At 34.5% G+C, this 13,723-nt stretch overlaps 1 long non-coding RNA gene across 1 annotated transcript; it reads right to left on the bottom strand.

Annotated features, from left to right (window-relative positions):
• Positions 1-8,288: 8,288 nt before the first annotated feature.
• Positions 8,289-10,953, bottom strand: LOC144716666 (uncharacterized). Its single transcript, XR_013584966.1, has 3 exons — positions 10,823-10,953; positions 8,604-8,676; positions 8,289-8,518 (listed from the first exon to the last, which is right to left on the bottom strand). It is a non-coding gene; the product is annotated as an uncharacterized LOC144716666 (long non-coding RNA).
• Between the last annotated feature and the right edge of the window lie 2,770 nt (positions 10,954-13,723).

Consider the following 13,723-nt stretch of genomic DNA (forward strand, 5'->3'; position numbering starts at 1 on the left):
ATATTCAGATGAGCCCTAATTTCAGTCCTCTATTTTATCTTTCTCTCTTGGAAAAATCTCACAAAAGAGAGCAAAAAAGATATCTTGGTTTTTTAATAAATGTGAAAGGTATTTTTGAAAAAGATATTGTTAATTTTTTTGCTTACGTCATACCAAATCCGTAGGATGTAGAATCATACTTTTAGGTGGGAGTTTCAAAAGGTTAAACGGAGGACAACATTGTGATCAAGAATTTATTCTGTCAAGTATCTTGGAATAAGGATTGTTTCTTGGAGATTTTTTCCAACCATTTTTTTTGATTTATTGAACGGAAGATTTGTTTTTCATAATTATGTGAATCCATAACATATAGAATCAACCCATTTGATGCAGGATGGAAGAATTCTGATAAGTCTCAGAGAAAAGAATACATTCTACTTTGGGGACAATTTACAGGTGATTCACTCAATGACTCATTGACAAATTAATTCATGATAATTTTAAAGTTCTTATGATTATGTTGATGTTTTTGGGGGTCAACTAGGTGAAAGGTTTGGAGGCCGAACGAGAGAGGGTTTCAGAGGCTGAGTTGAAGATGCTTGAGCACCTTTGTTCTGTAGAAGATATTGGGGGTTGAGGACGACAAAGCTTCACTAACCTTTATATTTTCTTGCTATCATTGTTAGCCCTTATTTCCAAGTGTTTTCCTTGGGAGGCATTCACCCAAACTTGGTTTGGGCTAATCGTCACCTCAGTCCGGATACGCCCAAACAGTATTAAAAAATAATTGAGTTCACCCTATCCTCAATCTCATTCCCTAGATAGGTAGACCATATCTCACATATTATAATAAAATAAACTAAACTGATATATTGTTTACTTTTATCCATGTGGTCCAAACTTTTACCTTCTCAAACAATTTCGAACTCAAACCTTCATTGACTTATGCTACTGATCATACGGATAAAATTAATACTTATTAAATATGACCATAAATATAGACAGTTTACCTAATTATTCGTCAACTGGCATCATTTAGTTTTGTGGTGAAATCTTTATTCAATAAAGTCCAAGTTCATGCGTTGTAGAAGATCTCTATTTCCATGGATATCTACTTAATGCATTACAAAACCTTTCAAAATATTCATCAAAATAAAATAAACCCCATAATTTAAATGTCATTAATTGAAAACATATAATGGTGTATAATAAGATAACTTTGATAATAAAAATATATACCCAGCTTTTCCCTTGTTAGAATCAATACCTCAATAGTTAGATGCATTTTATGTGATAACTTATTTTTCAGACTCCAAGGATCATTTAAAATTTTATTCATTTATATAAACCATCTAAATAACATCACCAATTCCTTTCATGTGCCTTTTATTTTTTTCTCAAATTCATTATAAAAAATACAAAAATTATCTTAATTATCTGCTTCATTCCAACACCACAAATTGTGTTCCCCTAATAAAAAAGAAAATCTTAAATATGATTATTTTATGAATAAATTTTATCATGAAAATATCACATTAATGTTTATAATATAATGTCATATAATAATTTTTCTAGGAGAGTTTTAACTAAATTGTGCAGTGAAGGTGTCTTTAAGGATTACACCGTACCTGTGAGGTTACTGTAATTAAGTTTACATGTTTACTTGCACTAAAATGAATATATGAATGTTATCAACATTAAAATGATTAATTTCATTTCCAGAGTGATATATTGTGTATTTTTTATTGATACAGATTTTTGAGACTTCATATTCACAAGATTAAAAATAATGTTCTAGGTTTCAAACTCTTTTTATAGAATTTTATGACATTAAATTCATCACTAGATGATTTTTATAATTCAGTATATATATATTTTTATGAATTATATTTAGTTTATGGAAATTATTTAGAGGTTTTTGGCCTTAGTTTTTCCCTGCTATGTGTTTCCATTTGATTGTCTTTAATGGTGAAAAATTACTAATTTTTATAAATGATTATGAGATATAATAATTATGAAAATATGCCATTTTGGTATCAGAAATTTTGATGCCATAATCTCGAATCATGAGCTGACATGTTTTAAATGTTTTAAAGGTAAGGTGACATAGACCAATAGAAAAAAATAGTTAGATTAAAAGTACAATGTGATTGTGAGGAACAAGATAGATTCGCATGTGTAACTCTTAAAAAAATTCACTTTACTCTTACTTAAGTCTTCTAAAGGTAAAAAAGGTGGCACATACATGTAGGATTGGGAGGTCAAAATTTTTAGCAAAGACGTAAACTGTACATAGAATTTTGTTCAGCTCCGATCCAGACTTGTCTGGTCTTAATCAGACAGTTTGATTAGTTAGTCTAGAAGTCAAAGTTCTCCACGTTAATGATTATGTTTACCATCAACATAACTTGCTTTCAAACTGGTGGAATGAATGTGACTTTCCTTCCTTCCTCTCTCTTTCTCCATCTTTGGGTCTTTTTCTCTCCACAACTCTATTTTTTCATGGAGAACCATCCAAAAAAACAGAGAAATGTTCGGGAGAGGAAGATCTTGCCATGGTTTCCTGTTAATATGCAATTTATGCATGTTTATGTATGATAATTCATGCATTTCTTGGGCTAAATTGATATGTTATATTACATATTATCATTTTATTATCTAAATTTTCCAAAAATATAAAAATAATTATTTTGAATTAATTTCAGCTTCAAAGTATTCTAATGGGAAATAGAATTTTTAACAATAAAATGTGGTGAAAATTTCATATTAAAAGGATGAATAAATCAGAGGATATTTAATGTTGAATATTCAGTATTTATATGGAATTTATTGAATATTTTCTATGTTTTTTAGGGTAACTTTGCAAAAAGGAGGCCCATTAATCACCTGGCTGATGTGGCAGGTGTGCCATGTCAGCACTCATAGATAACAACTGGCACTGATGAGGCACACATTGCGCACACGTGTACATGTTTTAGAGGAGCAATGGGCGCAAATGAGGAATTTTAATTGATAACATATGCCTTGTTATTTATAATCCAGATTATTTTAAAGTTCTTCCATATGGGATTAACTTGGCTATCCATTGAAGAGGTAAGCTTACCTCCTCTTCTTTTGTATTTTTTCTGCAGGTCAAGGGTGCATGATCGGACGGTCCACGAGCGGTCCGACTATAAAGGAACCCTATTTTGAAGAGATCGAGTGGTGAAAACTGATTTCGATCATGATGATCGGACGATCTGACGGCTGAGGATCATTCCGATCATAAAAAATCAAGAAAACGTCATAAAAATCATAAAAAATGGGAAAATGCCTAAAAAATCAAAAAAATCCTAAAACGGGGCATTTTTCAAAGGGCCATAATTGTTGACCTGGAGGGCTTTTTGACTCGAAATGTTTTTGGTGGTTTCCTCTCATAACCACCAATTTTCTGGCCTACAGATCGCCTATAAACAAGCCTTGAAGTAATTTTAAAATTTATGTTTTGTTCTGTACTCAAAATTTGGAAAAGTTGTGAAAGAAAAGAGTTTTCAAAGCATCCGGTTCTTCTGTTTTTGATGTGGCTTCTAGCAAATGGCTAGCCGGAGTGAGACAAAGCCCAAGAAGATGTGACGAATTGTGTTTTCATCAAAAGACTAGTGAATTCCTTCTCTTCTCATTAGTTGATTCATGTTTGAGTAAGACCCCAAGGCACTGGGCGAAATGTACAGGTCCATGAAGATATGAACATGAAGAGAGCATCACTTGCACAGAAGTGAAAGCAAGGTTAGATTAGGAGTAGATTTCATTTAATACTTTTATTATAATCAATTTAGGTTTACATAAATATCCTCAATTTAATACACCACTTATATCTTTATGTTTTGATCTACGAAAGGAGATAAATACATAAAGACCATTCCATAATCCTTCTCATCTTTTCATATTCTTCAAGAAACCCTAATTAAAATCTAGATACCTCTCCTCCTTGTGGATCGACCCTTGCTCCCTCTATATTAGGTTATTTAGAGATTAAGGAGTTATAAATTTATTATATAAGTTTGATTTGCCTAAAATGACACATTATAAACACTTAAAATCGACTTATCACTTCTCACAGCCCATTAGGGACGGACAGCTGGAATGAGGAATGGGGTGGGAGCAGTAGTGGGAGGGGGGAAGCATAAGCTAGGGTGAATTTTATACTTTTACAGAAAATATAAAATAAATATTTAATAATTTACTTCCGGTCCCATTTCAGTTTGACCCTCAGATCTATTTTTAACCAACCAGTTTGGTCTGGTACAACTTGTCTCCGGTCCTAAATGTCTAACCCTACATACATGTCCAATAATCATTGGAAATGTGAGATTGCATTGAGGTTGCAGGCATGAGCTTCATGGCATCATCATACCTTTATTTTGTTAGCTTTACACTCGATTTTCATCTACCCAACATGACACAGCATTGTGCCATTTATAAAAATTAGAAATGTGTCAAAGTGGCATATGGTGACAGCAACCGTGTCACTCCTTCAATCATTTTTCAAATTTTCCATTTTTTGTCTTATTCTGCATAGGGACATGGTTTATTTTGAAACCATCCATTGAGGAAGATGTGGGTAATCACAACCAATGATTGCACAGAATCTTTGAAGAATATTAAGTAATGTGAAAGTTTTAAATTGCTTAAGGTCAAGCTTCTGGCAACTGTGGCCTTGATATACACAATCCAAACTTGAAAGCGAAGCCAAATATTGAATCACAAATGGACCTGAAAACCAAAAATATAGAAAAACCAAAACCATTACCTTTGCATGGATCAAATCTTTGACCTTTGGGCTTCTTGAGTGAAAATCTTCAAGCCAATCAGTTGTCAAATTTTTAGACTTATACATACGATCTCTTCTTCTTTCCCCTCAAAATTTGCTTCTGGAAATATGATTTCCTCTCCATTTAGTATCACTGAAAGCATCACTTGGGAAGATGAAGAGAAGAAAGAGGGAAACTCAGAATGAATCTCATAGATATGAATTAACTGTGCCCCCTCTTTTTATACTCTTCGATGCAAATTATATTGAAGTGTCTGTCTCTAGGAACATTTACTAGAAGATCCCAAACATATAGTATATTCACCAATGTTAAAAAATCTTGTGCGTGTTACCCATTAGGATTATGTACCAGTCTATTGAATTACTTTAACCGCCCAATAGTATTTCTTTCTCTACCAATCGAGTAGCACCACATCAGCACACTGGCTCTCTTGACTTTATAACTTTGAAGAATGCATGCAATAATTTTTTTTCTCAGTCTCTGCAGACACATTTAATGTGACTTTAAATCACATCTTTTTTTCTGGCATTTATGGCATCACAATTTTGCAATCCTATAATGACACCTTTTTGTAATTCTATTTGATCAAATCAAATAGCGACATGTGGCAAGCAGGAATTTAGATGGGAAAACATTAAATGAATTCCATTTAAATAAATATAAGTCATAGGAATGTATAAAACGTAGATCCCGCATCTGAAAATTAATATCTTCTTAAATACAAAGTCAAAATTCATAATAATTTAAATAACTACCATAATATTCTCATAAGCTATATTTTAAATCATACTTTCTCACAATCTCTAAGGAGAAGAAATATCAATTCCTAAAAATATTCTACAATATTTACTGAATTGAAAAATTAAGCTTCCAAATTTAATGTTGCACTAAAAATAACAATTAAAATAACTACCGTATATTCTCATATCCAATATTTTAAGTCTTTGTGTTCAGTAAATAACTCCCTATTCTCATTCTTTGGAGTTATTTAATTTTAACTCATTCTTTCCTTCAAGCCCTAGGAAGAATAAATATTTATCCTTGAAAATAATCTAAGATTGTATAAAAATTAGTAAGCTTGTAAATTTAGTGTCCCATTAAAATAATTTAAATAACTCCCTATTCTCTTAATAGGCGGCAAGCAAAGCTGAATAGGAAAGTCATGACTTAGGAGTGATGAAAGGTTGTCCAGCGTATAAATTAAATAAATTATTGAAAATTTCACTTGAAGATAATTGTCCACTGGATTATGTTATCCGGCATATAAAACGATGAAATTCAAAGTCTAAGTAAAGAAAATAGAAACATAAAATTTATCAGAAGAGAGTGCATTTTTTAAAAGCTATAATTATGTCTGTGTTCGTGAAATAAATTTAAATTGTACTTTCTCTAAATCCCTGAGAAGAAAAAATATTAATATATATATTCTAACATTTTTACTGTATTAAAATACGTAAGATTCCAGATTTAATGTTGCACCAAAATATTAGTTTAAACTATCATAGTATTCTTATAAGCTATAATTTAGGTCTCTTCAACGAATCTTTTTAAATTAACTTTCTCTCAAGTTCTGTGAAGAAGAAATATCGATCCCTATAAATATTTTAGGATTTTTACTATATTAAAATTAGTAAGCTTCCAGATCTAGTGTTCACTAAACATAATAATTCAAATACCTACAATAATATTCTCATATCCTATATTTTACGTCTCTCTGTTCTTTAACACTTTTATATTGTACTTACTCCCAAGCCTTGAGAAGAAAAAATACTAATTCATATAAATAATATAAGATTTTAACTGTATTTATCCAAAGTGAATAAAGAGTATATTCAAATGTTGGATAATTCACAACTTCTTTCTTATTGACATTCATCGTTAAGTTTCCAGTATACATAGGTCCATGAATGGGTAGATGGAAACAATACTATGAGCGCCAATGAAACATTGCTCTAACACTTCATCTTCAATATATTATGTGAGAGAATGGCGAGAGAGAGAGAGGGAAACCAACAGAAAAATGTTGCACACTTTCATTACTGCGATTAGGGTTCTTTATACAACGGGGGTTACAACGGGTTTCTTACAACGGCTATAAAATAACCTAACGGCTAGAAGCCCTAACGATAGGAACCCATGGGCCCCACTTGCTCAATAATAGTCCCATCACATTATGATTAAACCTCGACAGTGTGTGTTTCAAATTACGGCTCATATTAGCAGACGTGTTGGTTAATGCACATCAAGTCATCTTCTTATACTGTATACTTCAACGTTCCAAACTTTAGAATCTGTTCATATAATTTATTATAAAATAGCCATCTACTAATGAATAACAATATTTCGTGGTGTCCAGTGTTGCCCACTTTTATGAGAAAAGTGTTGGCTTCAAATTTGATTAAAAGAATCTAATTCTAGAACCTCTACTATCTTCTCCATTGAAACAAGAGAAATAATTGAAATATATTGGATTCAAATTCATAAGTTTACGAGGATGAAATCAGATATAATAGTGGGAAGAAATGAGTTCTCAACAATTTTCTCATGCCAACCCAATTTTTTAACTGGTTCTTCAGTTTCTATAGTCCTCATGGTTCGTACTTCCACTCCAATAGTAATCATTCCTTTATTCCACAAAAGGTACAATCTGATGGAGGGTTAATTATGCTTTAACATATCGATAGAACAAAATACATATATTTATCCAAGTTAAACATCGGAAAAAATGATTTTCATACACTTTTCAAAATATGGCAACCAATGAAAATGTATTTTCAGAAACACCGATAAGTTTAAACCTTGTTGATAACGATTCACTGATAAATAAGGAGATAAAATTAACTTCACCAAGTGGGTGACTTCTTTTGGAAGATGATTGAAAGAGGGCTGTCACCCGACAAAGCGGTAACCACCAAAACCATGCAGGTGATAGATGAAAAGAAATACTCCTCTTCACCTTCCCATCGATTTTTGTGTTCTATTTCGAATTTCTATTCATTCATATTTTTAAGAGCATCACATAGATCATTTTCTAATTTTCTTAGAACAGTTATTCAACAGGTGCCAGGCACAGTTGTCGCCGAAAAATGTGACAACACAATCATATTTAGTGCGTTAATTCTTATGATTTTTATGAGTTTCATTCTGATGATTTTTTATTTTTGAGGCACGGGTAGGATAGAATAAAATCATTTCACACCACAGACTGAGCAGCTGGACTGCGGCACCTCAAACGTGATCTTAAAGGAACAAATGGAAAAGTCCGTTTCTTTCAAACGTAATCCCTTCGTGTATCACTTGTTTTACAAAAGAACATAAAAAGCTATAAAAAATAAAGCAATAAGCTATCAAAAATAAAGCAATAAGCTATCAAAATTAAATTGAAAACAAAATTAGGGAAGGGTCTCCATCAAGGATTTCAAAAATCATGATGTGTTTAAGTAATGAACAACCATTGAACATTGCAATGAACCCCGTCGAAACAAAATAAAATGGGAATTCGAAATTAAGAAGCATTTATTCAAACGAATGATCCACAAAGGCCTCTACAAAACCCCAACCGTCCTCAGCCTCAGGGCCAATCCAGAAACCAGATATAACTGAAGGAAATTTGAAAGAAACACTACGATAGCAATTACTCTGATCTCCGAGATGCCCACATTTCATTTGATGATTGTTTTCACGTATGCAGCCAGCAGAAAAGTCAATCTTAATGCATTGGTTCGTTACTGCATGAATGAAATCAAAGTCGTCAATTATTGTTAAGATTTGTCCAGATAAGTTCGTTTGCAAGGGTGGAAGAATGATGCCCACCCATGGAAAACTCTAGCTTTGGATCAGCTCCTCGCTCCAGCCCCTTTCCCCCAGTCAACGATGATGAGATACCCTGATGACAGTCAACGAAAGTTGTGTAAAATTTGAAGCCGATTAAAAAAGAGTTTTCTGTAGAAAACTTCCCGTTTTACACTTAAACGCGTAGCTTAACTAGAGTTAAAAGTTTTGGAAGATTATCTGAAGTGAAGTAATTTATCGACATTATAAAAGCAGAAAATCAGGGTCAGGGAGGAGACGATTTAGCCACAAAATGATAACATCCCAAACCTCTATTAAGGGGTACTTTGGTCGTTTCAGATCAATAGGGGCATTTTTGTCTTTTAAGATTGGCATTTTTATCTTCTACCAATTAGCTGATTTGGCAAAGGAGGTAGCAGCCACTGCATTTCAACTTATTCTCCCTTCTACCTATCAATCCTTCCTCACTGGAACGTCTGAAAGCGATAGGATTAATTGGAAGCACTGTCTAGGGCATTTTTTGAGCGGGCTAGCAGCGGGGTTTCCATCAAAATACTAAGAATGTTGTTTTCTTGGAAACAATATTCTAGGATGGACCAACTGATAGAGGGAGCCAATCAGTTGCCAATCAATTTGATATGTGATTTAGCAGATAAGAATCTTCTCCAGCCTCAGGGAGACAATCTTATCTGATGCGAAACTGACAACCAGAGTTCAATCGACAGATGAAGTTGGTTCACATTAAAAGAATCAAAGAACCTGGCACGGTTAAAGCACAAAAAATCAGCATCTAAAGAAATACATGCATGGCAACAAGAACTGTGAACAATTTTCCGGTAAGATTAAAGAAATAAAAGCTAATGATATATGTGCCGATTGATTAGGCTTCCCAAAAATGAAGAGAAAAGGATCATTACTGAAAATATCACTGGGTTTCCAAACTTGGGATGCAGCCTTCACAATAGCATGGAAACAAATGGAGAAAATATTTTTTTGAAGAAAGATATGGGAGAGCATACAAAATTGGCGACCATCCCGAAGAAAAGGCGCAAATAGACCACCAGATTAGACTCTTTAAGAAGTTATAGAACAATAATCATTGCAGACAAATGCTGCAGATTATGTTGACACTATAGCACATATGGCCTTCAGAGGAAATTGATTCATATCTGAAGGAAAATAGTGCTCTAGATGGAAAAGGGAGAAAGAGGACATCGAGAAATTCGGACTCCCAGTACCAGCTAATGTTTCCAGTCTCTCTCTCTCTCTCTGGACCATTCCTTTGTCCATCGGAATCTAGCAGGATCTTGGAAGGGCAACAAAGAGGAGTTGAATCATATTCCTACACAATCAGATTGGATTATCGAAGTAAAATCAAAGCGACATTGAATCCTTTTCAAAGAGCGGACGACAATTTGTTCTATTAATCTCAACAGACGAATGCCTGTTGGCTCTTTCGATTCCTCCAAAATTAGCCCCATTAAAGCTTTATCAATGGTAGCAGAGAGAAGCAATCGACCACTATCAAGCTTGAAAGAGCAGACTGCACGTTATATTATTAGTTTCCTACTGAGGAACGACCCAAGGGAAGATTTCCAGCTCGACAACTCAACATGAGGAGATTCGAACTTAGAATATCACAATCTTCAAAATATCCGGTTAGAGGGAGTCTTCAAAGAACACATGCTCGCAGCAAGAGGAAAAATGGAAGAGATAACACCATCAACCATCAGCAAAACTGCAGAAAACGATATTGTTCGAGCGGGAAATGTGAGAAGATTACTCTGCTCACATTTCTCATCCTGGTCGTCAATCAGTTCCATTGATAGAAATAGCACCATAAACCATCAACAAAACCGCAGAAAACCATATTGTTCAAACGTAAGCAGGAAAATGTCGAGCCAGAAAAGTGAAAGGATGAAAATAAGAACATTATATGCTCACATATCTTCGAATATCAGACTAAAGGAGTCGTCAAAGAACACATGGAACAAATATCAGCATCAAGCGTAAAAAAAACAGCAGAAAATGATATTGCTCAAACATAAGCAGGAAAATTTCGAGTAAGAAAAAGTGAGAGTATGAAGGCGTGAAGATCAAAGAGCACCTGGTCGCAGGAAGAGGATAAATGGAAGAGATAACACCATGAACAGTCAACAAAACCGCAGAAAACGATATTGTTCAAACATAAGCAGGAAAAATTCAAACGAGGAAATCGATAAGAAGTTTACGATGCTCACATTCCTCGACCTGGTCGTCTCGCCGGCGGGGAGAGCGAGACAGCAAGGGAAGGAAACCATGGCCAACCCTGAGCATGCCATTGCACTATTGCAGATGGCGAACTCTTCTCTACAACTTAATTCTACAAGAAAACTTTACGTCATCCATCATAAATTCATTCATTAACGTCATCCGTCATCCGTCATCCGTTGATATTTAGGACTATTATTTTAATGTAATAACAAGGTTTTTGGCAAAGACTTAACCATTACCTAAAGTTTGGTCCGTTCTTGTTCTGTTACGGTCCTGTTGGATCCTGTCCCGGTTTGGTTAAGTTGACTAATCAATGTCAAAGTCAAAGTAGAAAATTTATGTTGATGGTTACGTTTAATGTAATAATAAGGTTTAGGAATACAGGTAGAATACCTATTCGCATCCCTTCTTTCTCAATCTCTCTCTCTACGCCACCTCCGTTATTTATGGAGAACTGTCCAGCTGAATAGAGAAGAAAGTTTCAATGGAAGAAGAGGTTTTAATGGCTTCTTGCAGCCCAATTTCTAAGATGAACTACTCTTTATTTAGTGGCAGCCATGGGCATTCAAATACATTGTGGCTACGCTGAGCTAATATATTTAGAAGTTTACAAAAAATAGTAAAGAAATATTTAAAATTTTACTTTCCGTCCGGTCCAATTGGACCTGTGGACCTAAATTGAGGACTGGTTGCCAGTCCTCAAATAGAGGACCTACGGTGCGAGTCCAACCGGTCCTCCATCCTAAATGTACAACCCTATTTAGCACATAGTACTATAGGTCTGGCATTTTAGGGTGGACTGGTTGGTCTGTCGGGTCTAAATCCGAGGGTCAAATCGGACTGGAAGTAAATTATTAAATACTTATTTAATATTTTCAATAAAATATTAAAAAATATTAAATCCAAGATACTGGAGAGGCCTCTATTGAGCTCAATGTAGCCATGACATATTTGATCGTCCGTGGGTGCCTACTTGATGAAAAAGGCCTCTTCTTTGAAGGTGGGCAGCAAGAACCCATCACAACCTCTTCCTCTATTGAGCGTTTCTTCCTGCACTATTCAACCCGCACACTTCTTCATGAAGAAAGAGAGGTGTGGAGGGAGAAAGATGTGGGTATAGAGATATAAGGAGAGGGGAAAAGAAGGGAAGACAGGCAAAGAGGCATTGGTTCCTAGCGATTCTAAAGCTGGGCATGTTGATAATCAACATATCTATCAGCATGATTTTTCTACTTTGACTAATCAATCTAAACGGACAGAGACCAGACTGATACCAAACAAGAACGGACCAGCACTTGACTGAGCTATAAGGTTAAAGTCTTTGTTGAAATGCAATATTGGACCAGGACTATCAGACCCTAAAGGGGCATGCTCGTCCGAGGACGTAAGAGTGTTTGGGCCTGTTTTCGTCTCATCTTGCCTCCCATTTTTTATGGTCACCTGTAACTGTCCTGTCAAGGAACCCTCTTGTCCGAAACTGACAGGCCCTTGGAGTCTTGATTCCATTTGACACTCGGAACAGAAAACAATTCTAGACATTTATTTTAAAGAAGTTCTAAACTTTGAGAAAAAATCATAAAATGTAATTTTAGTACATTATCCTTCTAAGCAGTCAAATGCCTACGGATGAGATGGTTTTTTGTCCCAGAACAAAAACAACCATCCCTTACTTTTTCCAACATACAAATTTTCATCTCGTCCAATATGTGCCGCCCTAGACTTTGCACCTTGCAAAAACATAAGGGATATCCGTTCAGTTATCCATTATCGGGCTGGTGAGAGATATGTTACTAAAAAAATATATCTAAAAATGAAATTTAATAAATTAAATTAAATCATAATATTAGTTATTTTGAATTTTATAAGTGCCACATTTTGCAAAAAATAGGGGTTTAGCAGATTGTAGAAAGCAACATAAGTATTAATAATATAATATGAGTGTGGTTATATTTACTTAATAAAATATACATGAATAGACGTTTTAATATAAATTTAGATAAATTTCATATTACTTATTGTTTAAATTTATCTTACTAGAAGTGATATCCAAAACTGGGATATTTTTAAACTATTGTAAAGTTTCAATGACTTTAGAACAATAACTTCAATTATTAATAAACAAAGAGTGAGAAAAAAAATACATGTTTTAGTGAAATCAACGGAGGGAGAGAGAGATAATTTACAAAGAGAGAAAAAGAGATAATTAAAAAAGAGAGAAAGAGGGATGATTAACAAAGAGAGTAAGAGAGAATTAAAGAAGAGAAAAACAAATTGATGAAGAGAGATATAGAAATCATCAAAGAGAGAGAGAGAGATAGAAATTGTCGAAGAGGGGGGAGAGATAGAAATCGTCAAAGAGAGAAAAAGAGAGAAAAACAGATAATTAAAAAAGAGAGAAAGAGGGATGATTAACAAAGAGAAAGAGAGAATTAAAGAAGAGAAAAAGAAATTGACGAAGAGAGATATAGAAATCATCAAAGAGAGAGAGATAGAAATTGTCAAAGAGGGGGGGAGAGATAGAAATCGTCAAAGAGAGGGATAGAAATAGAGAGAGAGAGAGAGAGAGAGAGAGAGAGAGAGAGAGAGAGAGAGAGAGAGGGAGAGGGAGAGGGGGAGAGGGGGGGAGAGAGAGAGAGAGAGAGAGAGAGAGAGAGAGAGAGAGAGAGAGAGAGAGAGAGAGAGAGAGAGAGAGAGAGAGAGAGAGAGAGAGAGAGAGAGAGAGAGAGAGAGAGAGAGAGAGAGAGAGAGAGAGAGAGAGAGAGAGAGAGAGAGAGAGAGAGAGAGAGAGAGAGAGAGAGAGAGAGAGAGAGAGAGAGAGAGAGAGAGAGAGAGAGAGAGAGAGAGAGAGAGAGAAATTGACGAAGAGAGATATACAGGAGAAGATAACA

Source organism: Wolffia australiana, chromosome 1 (assembly GCF_029677425.1).
Source record: "Wolffia australiana isolate 7733 chromosome 1, ASM2967742v1".
Lineage (NCBI taxonomy): Eukaryota > Viridiplantae > Streptophyta > Magnoliopsida > Alismatales > Araceae > Wolffia > Wolffia australiana.